The 19923-nt window shown below is 36.3% G+C and overlaps 1 long non-coding RNA gene across 2 annotated transcripts in view; it reads left to right on the top strand.

The window, feature by feature from the left end:
* Positions 1-19562, top strand: part of LOC135311490 (uncharacterized) — a 36926-nt gene extending 17364 nt beyond the window's left edge. The window contains exons 2-8 of one of the 2 annotated variants that reach the window (XR_010371109.1): positions 2744-2828; positions 6778-6844; positions 6929-7014; positions 9688-9753; positions 10045-10162; positions 17577-17678; positions 18092-19562. This is a non-coding gene — a long non-coding RNA (uncharacterized LOC135311490). Of the gene's footprint in view, positions 1-2743; positions 2829-6777; positions 6845-6928; positions 7015-9687; positions 10163-17576; positions 17679-18091 lie in introns of both variants that reach the window. The other variant, XR_010371108.1, reaches the window with a different exon arrangement.
* The last annotated feature ends 361 nt before the right edge of the window (positions 19563-19923 follow it).

The raw sequence follows: 19923 nt of genomic DNA, 5'->3' as shown, positions 1-19923 counted from the left end.
TGAGTTGTGTTGTTCTTTCTCAGGGTTGAGTAGTGAATTATTCCTCAAGTGGTCTTCATGTTCAGTGAGCCCAGTGTTTTCTGGAGCATATGGACCTAATCATGTCTCTTGAGCTTCAAATTAGCTTTGCTGCACCTCTTGCACACAAGGCCACACAATACAACAGTGATTATTGCAGTGCCTTTTGGAGGATTAAAAGACCTTCTAATAGGCCAGTGCAGCCATTAACTTTTAACCCTTGTACTGATTAAACATGGCTGAGTCAAGACCCAAAAAAGAGACATAAATTGGCATTCTGTGCTACATGATATCTGAGGAATAGCCAGGTGACCCTCTAGACTATTCTGTTCAGTAGTAGGAATAAAAACAATAGTCCTAAACAGAAGATTCACATGCATGGCAGATCACACATACACATCCATATGCACACAAAGTCATTGGGATAGCTCCGTTAATGGCAGATTCTACAGTTAGTCAGGAGTCTTTGCCTGTGGAGAGTTTTCCAGTTTGTGAAAGATAGAAAGTTTCCAAGATTCTCCGAAAGCCTACAAAACCACATTAGTATCCTTGGGACACCCAATATAACAGAGGGATTGCTCCTCTTTTTCAGCATGAAAAAAATCTGATGTCCAGAAGGTACCCATAGACACAGGCACACGGGCACGTATAAACCACGAATTTCCTTAAACTGCACACCAAACCTACCCTAGACAATTACCAGAAAAGGTTTTATTTGCAAAAATTTTGGATCATAACCTTTTTGTACTCTCTTCATTACTGGTTAGTGATTGATCTTCAGCTAGAAAGAAAACTGTATGCTGTCAGAGCTACAGATAAAAAAAAATCTGTATCAGAAAAAATGTAGACATATTTGCCATTTTTTGCCTAATTGTAACTGACTCTCCTGCAAGTTTCCTAACATTTTTATGTAAAAAACCCTCTGAGCTGGTAAATATTAAGGCACATTAACAGCCTTTCTTACAAGTGCATTCCCTATGATACTTGTATGTAAGACTGAATAATGGACAGTATTGTCCCATGCTGTGACGTCAGTAAAACCTCAAGGAATTTACTTGTTTTAAATACAACACCTGGAGTAATAAGGTTTAATTTTTTTGTTTTGTTTTGTTTTCTTCTTCTTGTTACCTGTAAAGACTTTAACACATTTCTGACTCCTGTGAAATACCAGCTAATAATAGAGAATGGTCATTGCCATGTGCAGGGAGATAAGATTTTCAAAATATCCATATTAATATCCATATCCAAATATACATTTTCCATTTCTTTCTGGACCTGCTGAACGAGAGATTAAGGACTCAGTACACCTAATGTGTGTCATTTTTCCCCCATGTACTATAGTAAGATTGGAGAAATAGAGTAAATAACAGATTGGGGCCTATGTTGCTAGGTAACATAACATCTTTGCATATATCTGCTTCCCGCAGGATTATGATCTCCCTTCTGATTTTGTAAAATTATTCACCCAATATAATTTGGATACTTTGTAGGTGATTTTCAGAGGGGATATATATATTGTTCAATCCAAAGGTCTTCTGTATAGAACTCAACCCTAAGTGTTTAATTACATTTTCTTCTGTGTACTTTTTTACATGATAGTGTGTGGATGAATTTGCCCTATCACATATGCATAGCAATACATAGTTGTACACCAAAATAAACAAAGATGAAGTTAAGAAAAGGTAAAGAAGTTGTAATTCACCAATTAAGAATTAAAGTTAAAGATCCTTATATTTCTGTGCAAATACTACCAAGCAGACCTATAAAACATCCATTCATGAACTCAAGTATAGGAGGATTAGGGGAAAGAAAGACATTCCTTATTATTAACAAGTTACTGAAGTGTAAAGTATGCAATTGGATCATCAAAATTAAGATGGGGATTTTTTATTAAAAAGTAGAGTGAGAAGGTAGGTATGAAACAAGCAGAGATTAATCCAATGAGTCAGAGGAATATTTACTTCCCCAAGGATGCTGATGAAATCCCAAATATAGATATCATACTACCTGGTGAAGCTGAAGTAAAGAAATGTGCAGATTGTTTTAATATAAGGATTTATCTATCTAGTGCATCCCTATGTTTTTGTTTTCCTGTGGTGACAACTTCACTGTCCAGTAGATTTCAAGAAGAGCATGTCCCATTGTCATTAGCAAGTCCAGTTAGTGTAACACAGGCCACAGAACAGTAATTGCTAATCTCTACCTTTTAGCTCCAGTTCAGTCTAGCAGAGCACACTCATCTTAACCTTGGCAAGAGGGAAACAGAGAAAAAGTAAAATCCCAACATGAATTATAGAGTTTGGGCTTCTGACTATTATCACTGTACATATCATCCCAGCCTGAGGCAGTTCCATAAGCCTTGAAAAAAAAGTTTGCATTCTGGAAGAAGAAATATGACAGCAATACATGTAATTCTTATGGCAATAAATATATTCCTTAAGTTTATCAATATAAGATATATGTATCAACATGATATCAGTTTGGCCTGCCTAAGCTCCCTCCAGAACTATTAGTGAGAAGAGATAGATGAGGTAGGTAAGGAAGGAAAGAAGGAAGGAGAGATTTTTGTTTTCTTTCAGGATTTTAGAGACCTTTTTTTGGCCATATCTACTTTTCACTCCCTCCATTAGGTCAGATAGGAATAATAAAATTCTTTTTTCTTTTATGTTCCATGATGATTAATTTTCTTTTACCTTTCTCCTTTTTGTTTAATCTCCCTCAAAAGAAAAAGAAGAACAACCCAGAAATCTAGCTTGCAGTCTTGACCACTGACCTTCATGGGGAGACAAAAGAAAAGAAAGCACTGAAAGGTGAAAAAAGATTTATTACTTCTTATGAATAGAAACATTGCTTTCATTAGCAGAATTTCCCCTTCACTCCATTTCTCTTTTTCTTTTCCTATTTCCTCACACCATTCTCCTTGGCCTAAAGACTACAACTGCAAAAATCAAAGACCAGATAAACCCTCTCCAACAAAGATTCTGTCTCCTCTTAGAACATCTTAATCCCTTTGGTACCCTCACCTCTCTGAAACCCTCCGTTGAAGACCACATAGCAGCACTACCTCAAAAAATCCTCTGCTAAGTGTTCATCGTCTTTTTCACAGAGAAATTCTAATGCATAGGTTATCCTGAAGTCCATCTCTCCATTCACTCTTCAGTTTGTGAGAGTTAAGGGATATCCAACTGTGGTCATAGTCTGAACAGGAGGATGAACGGAACTCCCTCAAAGCACTTCACCTTTATGTGTATTCATGCAACTGTGCTCATGACATCTCTTAATATTTTGTTTAAACAAAATGTATTTTAGGTTACTTCTATTTCATAATTTCATAACTTCATTTTTTAACCCTACAATTAGTTATTTCAGATAAATCATGAAATGATCAGAAAAGCAGTCAGAAAAATATCGCTTTTTTATATGATGAGGAGTAACTAATATGTAGCTGTTATTTTAAAAGCCAGAATATCATATCAATAACAAAGTCAAGGCTTGATCTTTTTTATATCAGGCTATTTATTTATTAATTTATATAGGTATAATGTTAAAGCCTTAATTCTTCAAATAATATGAATATCCTTCTTTAAGAATTATGTTCTGTAGTACTTCAAGAGTAAATTTGAAAGAATGCAAGGTGTATCAAGATTTATTTCACACCTGTACACATCTAAAAATATGTTTTCATTATTATTCTCTACACCTACATAAAACAGCCTCAGAAGAGTTATGCAATAAGACATAATTTTTACAGTGTTAGATAAACAAAGAAAAAGGAGACAGATGTAACCTTGCAATAGATAGTCAAATAATCCTCATACACTGAAGTTTTAAGAACTGAATAACCATATATCATTTTAAATTACTTCCTAGTTTGTGTAATTTTTGAAAGCTGAGCTTCTTAATAGTGTCTTTAAAAACAAACCTTTTAAAATCTGAACTGCTTTCCTTTCCTTCTAAATAGAGCACACATCATACAAAATGAAAACATTTACATCATACAAAGCAACAGACAGATATGAAATATAAAGTGCAATTTATACTCAAGGTTAGTTTGAGACAATGTTGGAAATAATTTCAAACATAAACCTAACAAATATGCTTAACAATAATTGCAGTCCACATTTCCTCTAAAAATGTTCTCTGTTTTTTGCTCAGTGTGAAACATAACATTATTTTTCCATTTGACAAAAACATATCCCATAAACCATTTTTACATCACATGTGTTTCAGATTCTGACATAAATCAGGCAAAAAGGAAGCCAAAGTCAGCAGCATATGGGCAAAATGAATAGATATTTACAAAGGCTGCATATATAGCTCATAAATGCCTTTTTAAATTATTTATTTCGATAAAAAAAGAAGCAACCATTCATTTTAGTCTTGCCTAAGAGTAAATATTTGTCAGTTTGGCAACAGTTTTCCATTTTGGATAGCTGTTTCTAACACAGATATAAAGGCATGAGTTGAGGTTATTGAAAGAAACACTAAAAAGGAAAACCTTGATCCTGGAGGGAAGATGAATATATTTCTCTTTACTTATTTCCAGCTACTTAGCTGTTGAGATTTATTTTTTATATTCTTCCTCATTTTACATTTTCCAGCAATCTCAGGCAATAAGAATTATTTTCAAAGAATTGCTTTAACAGTTGGTATAAATCTTCAAAATATAATGTGTTTTGTGTAGGATATAGCCAATCCTACTTCCAGTATTTTTTTATAGCACATATCAAGTCATAAGAAGGAAAAAAAAAATTCAGGTTTCTTCCACCTCTTTCACTGACCTTTGAGTTTATATTGTAAATGGTTTCCGGTTTAAACATCTGTTTTCATCTGCAGACCCTTTCTAATTTCGGATGTACCTTTGGAGAAAATTTTCTAAGAATAGGGGTTGTTCTTAACATTAGAAAAGTCTGTCAGACAGTGGTTGATAAAACAGAAAAAATGCAGCCTCCTAGCATCTATTCCTAAATCAAAAAGTGTACTTTACTCTCATTTGTAATTTCAGAATTAGTTTGCATAGAACAGCATCTGGCTTATTAAAAGCATGTATGTTGAATGTTTTGCTGCCCTCACCAGGACACCATATAATTTTGCATTTTATTTGGCAAACTCCTAGTTAAATTGACTGACAGTCATATTCTGTGCAATTAATCAGCTATAATGAACAGTTCAGTGATTTATGTCACATGATATATGTACAACTGCTATGAGCTCAAATTGTTTTAACAGAAATTAGGAGAGGCCTAGTTGATCAGAGACCTACAAAAACATGGAATAAAAACTAACTTCCTGAAGATGTCTGAGGCAGATATTTTAAAAACTATTGATGCAGAATCAGAAAAAATGAACATTCGTTCATTGACTAAAACAATAAATACATTAGCAAGCTCTCCTAGTGCGGATACTTCTCTCTGCTGAAGACCTGGGATACAAAACTCACTGTTTTATCCTCAGTGTTTACATCTCTGATCATTCTCTAAACAGAAGAGAGAAACATCAGCTTGTTAGCAAAAAAATGTTCAGCTGGTGGCAGAAGCATATCTCTAATCAAAGCAGAGGGAAAATTTCATTGCCATTAAGACAATATTTTAGAAAATTTGTAACTACAGTACTGTAACACTTACCTGTGGCAATGAATTATATAGACATTGGCATATAAAATACTCTCTGTTGTTGATTGTTACCTGTAGACTTTTCTTCAAGTTTACATATTTTACAAGTTTCAGTGACTGGGAACTCATTGCTTCTATGTCAGAATGACTGATGAATCTGTGTAGTATTCCTTGACCACTGAATTACCTCGGTTTTAACTTGAAAGAAATTTTATTATTAAGGCAGACAGAAATTATGAGATACAGACTTGTTAAAAATAACAACACACCTTTCTTTCTGTAACAAATCTTCTGTTATTTAGAAAGCTTATAAGATAATAATCTTAAAAATACACTGTTTTAGCAATAAATTTTTTAGCCTTCAAAGGAGATAAAAGCAAATACATTTCTCTAGGCAGATCATTGACATTAATGGGTAACACAAAGTTCAACAGTGAACAATGAACATTCTCTCTCCTTGCCATTTTTCTACTGAAATAAAACCCTTGCATGAAAATTGACAGATTATCTAACAAATTCCCTAGCCTGAGAAATAAGGAACAGGCCTTTTAGGTACACTGGGGATCATATTTGCCCAACAGTAGACAGAACCTAAAATAAATGATCTAATATCAGCTGGATCAGCCTCCAAAATTTTTCATCATATTTAGTGCCTATGGTATTACTAAACCTAGATGAAAAAATTAAAAGACTTTATAAGTATTTTCCTGTAAGTGCATATCATTAAAAAAAGAGAAAAAAAAAAAAAGGAAGGTTAAATCCTCAGATATCCCTGAACAGCTAGATGTTTAAAGATAGAATATTTTCTATCCAAATCTATTTCCAAGAAGCTTACATAGCTGAAATGCTAACTTTGGTATTGTTCCTTCTAGACTTCATGCTACGCTGTTATTTCACCATCTAAGAAATCAGTTTCCAATATAGGACACAAAACCAGTCATTGTCTTCAAAAGTGCAGCAAAGAGGCTCCAGAATGGAGGGCCCCAGATTCTGTCAGTCTCTGGGTCTAGTTCTGACTTCTAAAAAGTCACAAGAGTTGTGTACAGTAACTTTGGACATGCTGCCTGAACAGCATAAGGGCAGTAAAAATCATCACACAGTTCTAAATCAGCATAAATGGTTCCTTTCATCTTTCTACCTTGTGTAGAGGGGCATCCGGAAGAAAGAGGAGCATCCAGTATGTGAAGAATGTAATCTAATCCTTGAAAGAAGAGGTTAGAATTCTTTTTCTTCATCCTTCTAATTTGGGACAAAAAACACGAGTGGTGACTGGTGGTTTTCTTTCTTTTCTCTCCTAGTCTGCCTTCAGTGACTCTGCGGAGAAAGAGGACAAATTTTATTAGTCCTTTCCCCGGGCTGAGCTGTGGTTTCTACAGTCTGTCATGTAAAAAATTACTAGAAAAACTAGAATAACTTTTTTTTCCTTCCCCACCCACCCCCAGTGTAGCTTGCCAGCAGTGCTGCAATAAGAGAAAACTCTCATAACTCCCATTACAACATGGGTACTTCTGGAAATCCAACAGAGCCATTGAAAAACATTTCAATGTTTTCAACTCCCTTACTCCGCCCCCACCCGCCCCCAATCTCATTTCTGAACAGCTGGATAGAATAAAATATTTCCTTAAAGGCTGCAAAGAAAACTTAATAATTCTCAATGAATGTGCTCAAATTAGGCACATTCTGTGTGAGCTCACCAAGCAAGTGCAGGACAACCAGGGGATCCGGCCCAGCCAGCATGGCTTCATGAAAGGCAGGTCCTGCCTGACCAACTTGATCTCCTTCTATGACCAGTGGATGAGGGAAAGGCTGTGGATGTTGTCTACCTGGAGGACTGGTGAGGCCACACCTTGAATATTGTGTTCAGTTTTGGGCCTCTCACTGCGAGAAGGACATTGACTTGCTGCGGTGTTTCCAGAGAAGGGCAACGAAGCTTGTGAAGGGTTTAGAGAGCAGGTCTTATATGGAGAATTTGAGGGAACTGGGGTTGATTGGCCTGGAGGAGGCTGAGGGGAGACCTTATCGATCTCTACAACTACCTGAAAGGAGGTTGTAGTGAGGTGGGTGTTGGTCTCTTCTCCCAAGTTACTAGTGAGAGGATGAGAGGAAATGGCCTCAAGTTGTGTCAGGGGTGGTTTGGATTGGATACTAGGAAAAATTTCTTTACTGAAAGAGTGGTCAGGCATTGGAACAGGCTGCCCAGAGAGGTGGTGGAGTGACCATCCCTGGAGGTGTTCGAAAAATGCGTAGATGTTGCACTTCAGAGTATGGTTTAGGAGGCATGGTAGTGTTGTGTTGACAGTTGGACTTGATGATCCTAGGGGTCTTTTCCAACCTTAATAATTCTGTGATTCTATGATTCTATGATTCTATTAACTTTTTTTGGTTTAACATGATTGACTTCAAGGGCCACAAGTAGAAGGTAGACTACGGGTTGACAACTTCACTGCCATATATATTTAAAAAGAAGCACAAACACAGAATCACAGAATCACAGAATCACAGGTTGGAAGGGATCTCAGGGATCATCTAGTCCAACCTTTCTGGGAAGAGCACAGTCTAGACAAGATGGCCCAGCACCCTGTCCAGACGACTCTTAAAGGTGTCCAACGTGGCTGAGTCTGCCACTTCCCTGGGGAGATTATTCCAATGGTTGACTGTCCTCACTGTGAAAAATTTCTCTCGCGTGTCCAGTCGGAAATCCCCAAGAGCAACTTGTGTCCATTCCCCCTTGTCCTCTCCATGGGACTCCTTGTAAAAAGGGAGTCTCCATCTTCTCTGCAGCTACCCCTTAAGCACTGGTACGTAGTGATGAGATCCCCTCTGAGCCTCCTTTTCTCAAGGCTGAACAAACCCAGCTCTCCCAGCCTATCCTCATATGGCAGGCTTCCCAGTCCACTGATCATCTTGGTGGCCCTTCTCTGGACCCCTTCCAGCCTGTCCACATCCTTTTTCTATAGCGGGGACCAGAACTGTACCCAGTATGCCAGGTGTGGCCTGACAAGCGCTGAGTAGAGTGGGATGATGACTTCTTTATCTCTGCTGGCGATGCCCTTTTTGATGCAACCCAGCATCCTGTTGGCCTTCTTGGCTGCAGCAGCACACTGTTCACTCATGTTGAGCTTCCTGCCCACCAGGACCCCCAGGTCCCTTTCCACAGAGCTGCTCTCCAGCCAGGTGGATCCCAGTCTGTGCTGCACTCACGGATTATGTTTTCCCTGGTGCATGATCTTACATTTATCCTTGTTGAACTTCATAAGGTTCTTGCTGGCCCACTCTTCCAGCCTATCCAGATCTCCCTGCAGAGCACCTCTCCCTTCTGCAGTGTCTACTTCCCCACTCAACTTGGTGTCATCTGCAAACTTCATCAGGCTACACTTGATGCCATTATCCAGGTCACTGACAAAGATATTGAATAACATTGGGCCCAATATCGATCCCTGGGGAACTCCACTAGTGACAGGTTGTCACTTTGAAAAGGAGCTATTTACCACCACCCTTTGGGTGCAGCCTGTCAGCCAGTTCCCCACCCACTGCACAGACCACTTGTCTAGGCCATGATGCATTAATTTGTCGAGGAGGAGGCTGTGGGGGACTGTATCAAAGGCCTTGGAGAACTCCAGGTAAACAATGTCCACTGCCTGCCCCATGCCAACCAGGCAAGTCACTTTGTCATAGAAGGCCACCAGGTTTGTCAAGCACGATCTGCCTTTAATGAAGCCGTGTTGGCTTTTCCCAATCATGTGCTTCATTTGACTTGTGATGGCCCCCAGGAGGATTCGTTCCATGACTTTCCCAGGGACTGAAGTAAGGCTGATGGGCCTATAGTTACCCGGATCCTCCCTCGAGCCCTTCTTGTAGATAGGGGTAACACTTGCCTTCCTCCAGTCCTCTGGGACATCCCCCGTTCTCCATGACTTCTCGAAGATTATGGAGAGTGGCCTTGCGATGATGTCAGCCATTCCTCTCAACACCCTCGGGAGGATGTTGTCAGGGAACATCCTGTTCTGTTTGTTGTTGTTCGCTTGTTTGTTTCACCTTGCCTGCTTTTTTCACTTAGCCATCACAGGATTTGCATGTCCACTTCTGGAAGATTTTCTTCCAGCAACTGCATCTGTGCTGCATGGTGAGTTCTACAGGCATTTGTACAGATTTTCTTCACTTGCATCTGGCTCTGCTGTCCACTGTCTGAGCTGGTTTTTATTTCATGTCTTTCTAAGTTTTAAGCTGAATACATTGACAAATGCACTTTTTAGTCAAATATATTGTATAATTTTTTTTATAACACTTTTCTGGTTTTGGTATTTTAGCTTCGGTTTGATAGTTTTTTCTGTTTGGTTTGGGTTTTTTTTGTTTTTCTTTTTTTCTCCCCATTCCTTAATATCTGCAACATATGTCACTGTATCACTTCTAAAAGGTACCAGAATGTTGAATACTGATACCTTCTACCGGCCTGCCTAGATTAACATAACATTTACAGCATGGACTTCCTCCCACTGTGTCTTTTCTTCAACCTACAGAAGCCACTTGAAAAGGTGACTAGAAATACAGTAATACTATTTCAAACACTTATATGGTCCACAACTTTATTGCTGGCAGTGAAACAGGAGTGACAGTCGGTGTTAATATCCAGTAAACTTGAAAACTGTGCAGCAAAAATTGACACCTGACATTTCAGATTGGGTAGAAAGACATCAGATGATCCAATAATCATCAGAAGAAAAATGTGCTTTTTACCACTCACCTGGACTTTTCTCTTATTGATCATGTAGACATGAAAAAATACGTTCCTTTTAGTTACTTTTGATAAACATCCCTGAAATGTTTCTTATGGTTCACAATTAGACTACTGAGCTCTCATGATCCTGTTAAGCAACATAATAAAGGAATTTCTGAGCACATAACAGCATAAGAAGTGTATTTGACTATAAAAGTAAAAGATAAATACACATCCCAGAACAATTTTCCCCCGTATAATTATCATAACGTTATGTAGGAGTAGCAATTTGGTACTTTTTCCACAACATGTTTGTGTTTCCTTTTGCCTTGTCATTTTTATTTTAAAAATGTAAAAAGCATTAAATAGAATAAATTAGACCATAATCTGTTGGCTGAATTAAAAAACATCTTGCCTATTAATAAGTTATAATAACTGTACTATATAGTTTTTTACTGCTCTAGTATTGTACTTGGACATGTGACAGCACATCTGGAAATTCTACCAGCATTCCAAAGACAAGTTATGCATCTGAATGGGACCCATTTCTTATCCATTGGAGAAAAAGAGCCAAATAAGGTTTAGGTATCAATACTCAACATCTAATGGTTAGATAGCCAGCCACCAAAGTTGAAGGCAGAGCCATGAGTGAGGTATCCACAAGCTTTACTATGTATACAGAGTTACTTGGAGTGGTGCCTTTCTGAAAGAGATTTTAGGCAGTGTAATATTGTGGGTGTTTAAGATAAATAAATTAATCTACCTTAAAGGGTTAAGCTAATCTTTGAAGGATGAATGAAGGAAATCTTCCAACATCTTCTCCTAGTCAGTTCTTCTATAACTTTACAACAAGTGTACTCATTTCAGGAATATTTATACTTACAATATTTATTTAATTTATTTATTTATTTACTTATTTGGATGGATAAGATCTTTTAGTAGGGAGTAGAAAAATACTAATATGAGCTCAGTCTTTTTAGATATATTAGGACAACTATGCAGACTGTTGGTGATCCAGTGGTCTGTTCTACATTCTGCATAAAAGATTAGAAAACAGAATGCATCTGTCATATTGAAAGGTTCATAGCCCTACAACGTACACATATATTGTACTATGTAAAATCTGAGTTCTTTTCTCTACTCCGAGAATGGTTCAGATATTTTTTTCATGAAATGGAGATGGGATTAAAAAAAGAGAGAACTTCTTTGACATGGTAGCTGAATGCCAAGACTTCTACTTCCAGACTACTGAAATATACTGAAATATCTGTTTCCTGCTCATCCCAAAGACTATTATATAGAAGTTAGCAGAACATAAAATTATATGGCACATGAGTATGGGTATTTCAGATTGCAGTTTTGGATTTAGATCCTTGACATTTCTGAAACCTGTGTTCTTGTTTAAGATATTTTCTGTGCATTGATTTAAGTTTTTTATTTTCCTTTTTTTCCTTCTTTTTAATAATAAAGTACTGCCTCCAAACCAAACCTTGCCAAACAATTCAAAATTTTATTGGTTTTATAAGAAACTGTTTCCTTCTATTTTCTCTGAAGGTAAATTATCATTTGGCAGTGAATGTAAGAATGAAAGAAAAGATAGAAAGTAGAGAATAAAGTAAAATGATAGACTATATAACAGAAGACAATAAAATACAACATAATAAAATAGAAATGAAGGATTTTACTTGTCCAGGAAACTGCACAAATGATCAAAGGAACATCACATTTTCTCATCATTATGTTTCCAGCCCCCTGGACACCGACATGGTTCTGATGATCCTCCTGCTCAAACATGTTAGTCAGTGTCCCTGTTATCTGCTGCTAATGGTTTGCATCCAACATTTTGTGCCTAAACTGGTGTCATGACTTAATTGCCTGATCGTGTGCCATTTCAGACGCCCTACTTCTGAGGGACCTTGGCAGTTTCGATACAATCTCCATGGAGGCCTGAAAACATTGGGCAATGAAAAGCAGGGAGCACTGCAGAGCTTGTGTCACTTGTGTAGAGGCGACACTTGCACTGGCCCACTCACACAGAACATACATTGTTAAAGGTATCACATAGTGGAAAATAATATCTTGGGATGTGTAGCTATTTTCAGATACCTTTAGCTCTTGCTTAATATAGAGACATTTTTGTGGTTAAGGTACTTCTTTGCCAGGACTATTTTTTTGCTTTACTGCTTTATTAACCTATGAGAAATTAAACCAGAATGCTAGTATTCCTAAAGCCTAGATGGTGATGGGAGATGTTTATGTAAATAGTTAATAAATAGGAGGTGCAGACGGTGAAATCACGCCCATATCCTAAGCTGTGACTCAGAAAAATGGATTAAATTGCATTTTATGTCCCTAGACATGGAAAGAGCGACTGAAATTTTGAAAATGAATGGGACTGAATTGCTTGGTTCAGCTGATTATGGACAATATTAATAGTGCTTTTAAAAAGTGATACATGTACCTGTAAGGGCTTATGAAGTATATAAAAGAAGTCTGTGAAAGACAAGTAAGAAAACCAGTTCACTAATCCAACTGTCGGTAGGATTAACTTTTTCATTGAGGGCCCAGGCAAAATTCTGTAGAGGTCTGTAGACTGAGGGAGGCTGAAAGCCACTGTTGCAGAGGAACACAAATGTTATAATTAACAGCAGCTAGGGGAAATAGACCCACAAGTAAAGGAAGAAGCAACAATATTTTTCATCAGTATAGAAATTATAGAAGTTTTAAGATTCAAACACAATTGCCATCAGTTAGAATCCTTTATTATACCTTTTGCCTATTAGAGGAGCTAAGGACCAGTTTTTGACTTTTCATGCACCTGAAGTGATGGTATTGCTTTTACATCAAAACGATCAGCAGATATTAATAGCTTAATCAAGAAGTATAATCCAAGGCTAAGAGATACTCACATTTTACAGTTCATCCCTTTAAAACTTCCTAAAGCATCTTGATGACTAACATAAAATCTTTTTTACCATAGCTAATGATGTCCATTAAACTGAAATCGTAACAACCTGCACTTAAAGTATTGAAATCACAAATAATATTGGTACATATTTTTCTCCATCAAAACAAAAGCTCAATCCTTCAAAAGCAAGACATTGGTGATTTTACCAAGTACTTTAGCATAACATAGATAGTCAGATTGAGAAACCTGCATTCTGTTAAAAATAATAAGAATTAGATGCCTAAAATCCAGTGTGGATCTGGACTGTAGATCTTGAAGTTCCCCAGAAATGTATTATTTTAATAAGGTAAAATTCAACACAAAAAGCAATTAATGGAAGTTAACCTAGAACAACAGAATATTGTTAACAAATAACAACAGAATTTTTAGTGCTGGCTCCAAAGACCAATTCTTATCAAAGCTCAACCTGAATGGCAACCTATAGTAATAGGTTATCTTCTAAAGATAACCTTCTAAAGATAACTTCTTCTAAAGATCACTAAAGATAATTTTTCCAATCTGTTTCAGAACTGAGGTTTTCTTATGGAGTACACTTTACTGGCAGCTTACTGACTTTAATTTAAAAGCTCTACTGAGCCACATGTGAGAAAATTTTCTGTGACTCAGAATGTATAGGAGGATGTATTCTGAGTACCTCTGCCAGCCAAAGCTGTGAGAGTATCCCAGAAGATAAAACATAACCACTCTGGTAGCAGCTGATGATCATATTGAAGGTTTTAAATGTTCTCTGGAACCTGACAAAAAATGCACAGCCCATGAATAAATAAAAACTAAAATAGAAATATTCTCCACACAATGAGCAAAAATTCCAAAATATACACTTAAATTGTATCCTGAAACCAACACAGATCCTGCAGCAGTAGTGACAAAGGCTATCACTGAGGTGTACCAGTTAATAAGCACACTATTCATTCTAAGCTGCAGTAAGTTTTCTCAGAAATGGTTCCATGATGTCAGGAAGCAAAATGGCATATATTGGTATACCAAATAAACCCATCAGAAAGAAATATTTACAAATCTTTAAGAAGGTATGGTGTCATTTGAATGCATAAAAAGAATTTATTCTTCAGTCAGTAGACAGTAAACCTGTGAATTCCTTGAGAAGAATTCCTTGTGGATGCAAAAAATTACACAGGCTCAAAAAGACCATCTTGAACTAAACCAGCCACCAACAGTGAGGGGACAAAATGTGCAAACAAAATCCAGCTCAAGAAATCCTTTTAGCTGAAAAAGACAGGAAAATGGAAGAATATTAGGTGGGAATATCAAATATGTTTTTGCTGTTCTTACTTTTCCCTAAGGGTCTCTCTATGGCTACTGCTGTGTGACTTGTATACTGGTGACCTTTGGTTTGATCCTCTACCCTGTTCTTATCACTTGTGTCGCAATGTAATCACCCAGCAATAACAGAAAATCAACCACAACCCTCTCAAAAAGATGCAACTTACAACTACTACATCTATAACCTCCCTTAAGGGACTCGCCTTCAACATTTTTCCAAATGTATCTGCTAATGTAAAAGAATCGTCACACTCTTACATGAAGTGAATTGTAGACAGTAATACCTTGGCTGCACCCTACTGTCACAAAGCAGAAGAATGTCTTTGTAGTCTTAATATGCAGCAATTTTTTTTTTAATGGAAACATATCTTTTACAGCACAAGACGACAAAGAGAAACTATTCACTCAAGTGCTGTATGTGTCTGTCATTCTGGTCATTTTTCACTTGTTTTGTCCACTAGAAGTGTGTAGTACTCTCAGTGCTGTCGGTGTAACATTAAACAATGTGAGTAGCTATCAAAAATGAAAATAAATAATTTAAAAAGTCCTGCTTATACAAACCTGTTTTGAAATCAGGAGAAAGGAGATAATTGAAGGAGAAAGAAGATAAAAAAACCCTCTGCAGCTTTGATGTGGTTAACATTGATACACTAGCTTGAAGAAGGATTCCATAACTTCAGAATTAAACTGAAGTTTAACACAGGGGAAAGATATTACTACTAATGGTGTTTTATTGTTAATGGCATTTCACTATCAAATCTGTTTTTCAAAATAATCTCCTTCCTCATTTTGCCAGTACAGAAAGGGAGTTAAGTTTTTGCATTTTATTTTTAACTTGAATAAGAAGCAAAGCATTTAGTTAAATTTTTTGCAGAATTTGTGCCTGTTCTCTTAGTTTAAAAACCAAGTGATTTTGTCAAGCAGCAATTTAATCTGTGTAAGCATTTATGGCATAGGAAGAGGCCTAAACGAAGCACTTTATAGTACTACCAGCACCATACAGTTCAAATGTAAACAACATGCTACCAATAAACAATGGCTTTGACAAAAATGGTGATACTAGAGAGAAATTTTCTATAAATGTTGGTATAATAAGATCATAAGCTAGCTAGGGCAAGGCAATTTCTAGTAAGAATCTACAATCTCCAGAAAAATCCATGGAGGCTTTAAAGCAGTCTAGTGGGTTTGTTCGTTGTGCAAAAATAATTATAAAAGCCCTAGAGATGATTGTTTCAGCCAAAAGAAACTTAGCAAATATAAAGTGCCAAATGAATATATTTTGTTCTTGACTTTGTAAGAAATTAATGGTAGACTGGTTAAAGCTATGTATGTAGGAATCTAGATGCATGGCTCCGTTGTGTCTAGATTCCTACAAAAGCAAAGCTCAGCAGATACCATGGTCAGCATTTTAATGCCTAGTGACTTTAAAGTACACTTTAAAGTGTACACACTTTAGGTGTACACTTGAGGTACAGGTAGAGGTAAACACACCCTTTAAAGGTAGCATCCTGGTAATGCCATCACAGTATTTAGAAGTTTGAGATATTGGTGCCATTTTTATTGATAAATTGCAAGTGGGAAGTTTTAATAACGCTCCTGGAAGGAGACAGAATAGAGATCAACCCCTGGAGTCTAATTTGGTTAGATAAATGCTCTCTTAAAGGACTTCACCTACTTGTAGTGGCTATCAGGGGAACCCAGAGGACCACTTTTACAGCTTAGGCAGATCAGTTGGGCAGAAACCAGGGAGACCTATTGTCATCACAAAGGTCTCAGGTAAAGCCAAGAGATGTGTCTCAGCTGTGGCAGATGTGTTTGCCAGAACCTGAGAACAGAATGCATAGCACAAGTCAAGCTAATCTGATTAAGTTGCTAATATTGTTAAAATGCATTTCAAAAGTGAGAATACATAGTTACAGACAGAAAGATAAATGCATACACATAAACACACACAGAGCTCACAGACTGATGGAGCAAAGATTTGTGTTTCATTCCTACTTCAGTATCACTGGCCTGTTCCTGATGGGTTAATGTTTGTTGTCAATATGTCTTACATGAAAAAAATAAATAACAAGCCCATGCACCATAAGGAAATAGTCTGTGACTTCAAAGTAAAAGAGGTCAGTCAATACATTTTGCCAAGGTCTTTGTGTTATTTGCAAAGGATGTAATAGTTGTTTAGGATGTTTGGATCGATATGTTTGACACACTGAGCATTTTAAAATCATATCATCAGTCTACAAGTCTCCAAAAGGATTTCTGGGCCTTTTCTTTTACACAAGCTTAGGCCCTAATGTCCTTCCTGAATGTGACAAAGGATTGCAGTATTTCTATAGTGATAGCTGTCTTGTATCCACATTCCTTTGAAAATTTCATACTCAGCAGTAAGATTGCTTTCTGTTCGAATCTATGAGGGCTGTTATTTATTAGTTTTATATTACCCACAGGTATGATTAGTACTTTGCAGAAACATGGATAATATACCAAAGAAATTATGTACTAAATGAGTTCAAATGCAGCAGAAGAAAAAGGGGGAAAATAAAGAGGACAATAAGAATAATCCCTCATGTAAATTTGAGCTACAGTGGGTTTTTGAAATCTTTTTTCTTCACATATTATTTGTTTTCCTTTCCATATTTCTGCACACATACAGGAACATATACTGACATGGACATTCTTTTAAATTATTTAATCCTGTCTTTTTTAAGGTGTTCCTGCTTAACCACACAATATTATTAGGATATTCTGAGAGTCTGTCCATGCATGTGAATGTATATACAAACATATACACATGCATATATATACACATGTACATATACATTAATAACTTAATCAAATTACATACAATTTCAGTGCCATTTCAAGTATCCTAGATTATCCTGCCACTCCAGAGGGTATAGCTTTCTACTAAAGATTGCAACGGCAAGATGTTGCACAAGTCAACAGGTATCTCTGTTTTTCTTTGTTTACTTTCTTTTCCCAGAGAAAAGTTTCTACTGCATGGATGCAGAACTGTCGAGGCTACCAAAGCTCTCTTTACTGGCGAATAGGGGCTGTCGTCTCCAAAGGAGTAAAAGATATTGAGGTATGTTTTAGAATATCCAGAACTTGCAAGATTTTTTTCCCATATTGTTTCTGGGGAGAAAAATTCAGGCTGAAATAAAATTTATAAAAAATAAAAAAGTTGGGATTTTGATAAATATACTAATGTTGGATTGTCTTTCAATTGCTTCTTCAGTCACACACAAATCTCCACAATACTGAAACATCAAGCTTGCTTGTGAAGCAACAGTACAGAATTTTCCTTTTGCTTATTTTACGTTCAGTCTTACTCTGTTTGTTTTTAACAGAGTGAACTTTATTACTTTCACTTACCTCTTGTACCCAGAAATTAGTAAAACTACAAAGCTAATAATAAAAAAAATTATTATAACTTTGTTTTTCTTCATGAATAACTACAGTAGTAGTCTGTTAATCTCTTCTTGTCTAATATGCCAGAGATATTGCTGCAGTAATAATAAAAAAGAAAGTCGTCTGCTACAGGGGGAAGAAAACTATTGCCATGGAAGTCTCCTTTAAAATCCTATGAAGCAAAATTAACTTTAGCAAAAGACTGCTGCTTGCTCATGTGCAAAGAAAATAAGCTAATGCTGGAGCAAATTTAGAAGCATATATGTAAATCAAGAAGTACCTCCAGTAGGACTTAAGGGAATAAAAAATCCACTATAAGATTGGAAAGAGGACAGTGATGGACGCAAAATCATATGAGATAAATCTGAGAATTAATCTCACTCCATATGCAGACCAGCCATGAAGAGCAAAGAGAATAATTACTTCAAAACTCAAAGAAAAATCATCAAAGGTCACTGTTACAAATGCATTTTCCTGGGCCCTCCTTCATCACGACCAGAAAAACAAGTAAATATCTAGTAGTTTTCTAAATATTTTTTTTTCCTTTTTCTCCCCACCCTCCACAATGGACAGAAACTTTTCCAATATGAGCAATAACAGGTCACATATTGGTAAAGGAGGTGTTCTCCCATTGGGGTTTACTTGCAAGACTGTAATTGGCTCAGAAAACCGCTTTACAGGATTCTTTTCTTTCAGTTAAGAAGTTGTCAGTGTTTGGAATAAAACAAAAATGTCAGTCTTCAGAAGAGATAGAATGAACAGAACCATCTAACTATGAGGGGAAAATTCTGTCTGTTAAATGGAAAAGACCAGAAGAGTTGCAATCTATTGTTCCTTGTACCAATGAAGGCTCCACAACAGCACAAAAAATTACATACCTTTCAAAGTAATAATGGTAGGAAAATGAAAATGGCAGGGCATTTGTTGTGGGGAAACTACTACTTCATGTGCTTGAAGGTTTTGCAATGACTTCATAAAAAGATTGCAGGAATATCTATAACAAGTATATTGGTTTGCAACAAAGGCATTAAAAAAAAAGTCTAAATCAAAATATGCTTTTTATATACACACACACATATATAAAATAACCTCTTTTAACTATAAGCGTAAAAAGCAAACGACCTCCTTTTTCCCTGTTCTCAAGTTTATCTGCATGTAAAGTTTGTTGGTTTTTTTTTTAACAAAAAAGAAAATAAAATGTAAATAAACCATATTGTGTAATCCAATGTAAAAAGCCTAAAGGTAAAACTTATGCAATACAGCACAAGATCCGTCTTTTATTTCTTGTACCTATGTGATTTATTTGTCAGTAAGTAGGGACAAATATTGTATATGATCTTATAACAGAGTCAAGACTGTAAGAAATATTTTCTTTTTGGTCAAAAGTAATTATAAACAATGTTGCTACCTGAAATGAAAGTTTTATTCTATTTCATGTGTATAAATCTGCAATGAAACAATTCTTCAGACTTATCAGTCTAAATAAAATATCTATTTAATGCATAAACAACCATTATTAGTTGTTTGTAAGAAAATTTCTATCTCTCTGTGCCAGAATAAAGCCAAAGTAAAACAATTTTGTCTGTTGAAAGTTGATTTTGCTTAAATGAGAAAAACCACACACTGGATTCTTTCTCTTTTTTATCCCTCTTCTTTAATGAACAACCACAATCATTTTGAAACAGAGATGCAGATTTGATCAGGCCCCTGATTACTGTTGATTAATACCGTAAAAGTTGTGAGACAACATAAAATGAGGACGTGACTGATACAGTAAATAAACAAGAGACAAGACATCACAGATTCAGAATTTAGCCACAAAGTAGCAACTAAGCAAACAGAAGCCAGTTTTACCTGAATTCATGCATGAGAAATGTATTTAAATATAGTAAATGGGACTCTAATAATATTGCAGTTTA

Source organism: Phalacrocorax carbo, chromosome 1 (genome assembly GCF_963921805.1).
Source record: "Phalacrocorax carbo chromosome 1, bPhaCar2.1, whole genome shotgun sequence".
Classification (NCBI taxonomy): domain Eukaryota; kingdom Metazoa; phylum Chordata; class Aves; order Suliformes; family Phalacrocoracidae; genus Phalacrocorax; species Phalacrocorax carbo.
The sequence above is the reverse complement of the archived record's forward strand: the minus strand, read 5'-3'. Positions and strand labels throughout refer to the sequence as shown.